This window comes from Oncorhynchus gorbuscha, linkage group LG10 (genome assembly GCF_021184085.1).
Source record: "Oncorhynchus gorbuscha isolate QuinsamMale2020 ecotype Even-year linkage group LG10, OgorEven_v1.0, whole genome shotgun sequence".
NCBI classification, from domain to species: Eukaryota; Metazoa; Chordata; class Actinopteri; order Salmoniformes; family Salmonidae; genus Oncorhynchus; species Oncorhynchus gorbuscha.
Genome location: NC_060182.1, coordinates 21224167 through 21225154, shown reverse-complemented (window position 1 = coordinate 21225154; position 988 = coordinate 21224167). Strand labels below are relative to the sequence as shown.

General features: G+C 43.4%; 1 protein-coding gene across 2 annotated transcripts in view; it reads left to right on the top strand.

Annotated features, from left to right (window-relative positions):
- The window catches only part of LOC124045674 (fibulin-2-like), a 51910-nt gene extending 51173 nt beyond the window's left edge, over window positions 1-737 (top strand). For both annotated transcript variants that reach the window (XM_046365171.1, XM_046365170.1), the window contains one exon: window positions 1-737. This exon is cut by the window's left edge and continues 631 nt beyond it. The gene's annotated coding sequence lies outside the window, so the exon portion shown is untranslated.
- The last annotated feature ends 251 nt before the right edge of the window (window positions 738-988 follow it).

Here is a 988-nt window from a genome sequence, read left to right as displayed (position 1 = left end):
CCATCCCCTTCTATCCCCCTAGCCCTACCCCTCAATGGACAGCCCATCCCCTTTTATCCCCCTAGCTCTACCCCTCAATGGACAGCCCATCCCCTTCTATCCCCCTAGCTCTACCCCTCAATGGACAGCCCATCCCCTTCTATCCCCCTAGCTCTACCCCTCAATGGACAGCCCATCCCCTTCTATCCCCCTAGCTCTACCCCTCAATGGACAGCCCATCCCCTTCTATCCCCTAGCCCTACCCCTCAATGGACAGCCCATCCCCTTCTATCCCCCTAGCCCTACCCCTCAATGGACAGCCCATCCCCTTCTATCCCCCTAGCTCTACCCCTCAATGGACAGCCCATCCCCTTCTATATAGATCTAACACTAGTTTTTCCAGTGTAGAGAAAGGCTCTCTAACCCCAGTTAACCCAATTCAGCTTATCAACCAGCTAATTATTAGAATCAGGTGTTCTTCGGGTTGGAAGGAAAACATACAGGATGGGAGCTCTCCCACTAAGACAGGTTGTGTCAGGGCCTCAATCCAAATTCTCTCTTTTCTATCTCCCTTAAGCTGCTGTTCCTTTCTATCCTCTTGAAGAATGTTGTACCACTATGCTAATTTAATATCACATGTATTTGTACTTACTGTATGTATTATTCAGACACATTAGATATGACTGGATGTATCATATTTTGTTCCGCTATTTTCATAAGCTGCAAATAATTTTTAGTAAAAATGAAAACTACACAAACTGTTTGATGTTCCGTGTCTAATATGACCTATAACAGTAGCTATACCCGATGAACAGATTCAAATGAAATACAAGGCATGTTTTTTTTTACACATAAAGTCCAACTTAAGAAAAGTTTTCAATTGAATTGACTTAAATTTAGTGCTACTCCTGTCTATGTTCGCACAGTACAAGTGAACCCAGAAGTGGTTCCAATGTTAGCACCATGTCAGAACATTTTATAATGTTAACATACATGCTTATTTACATAC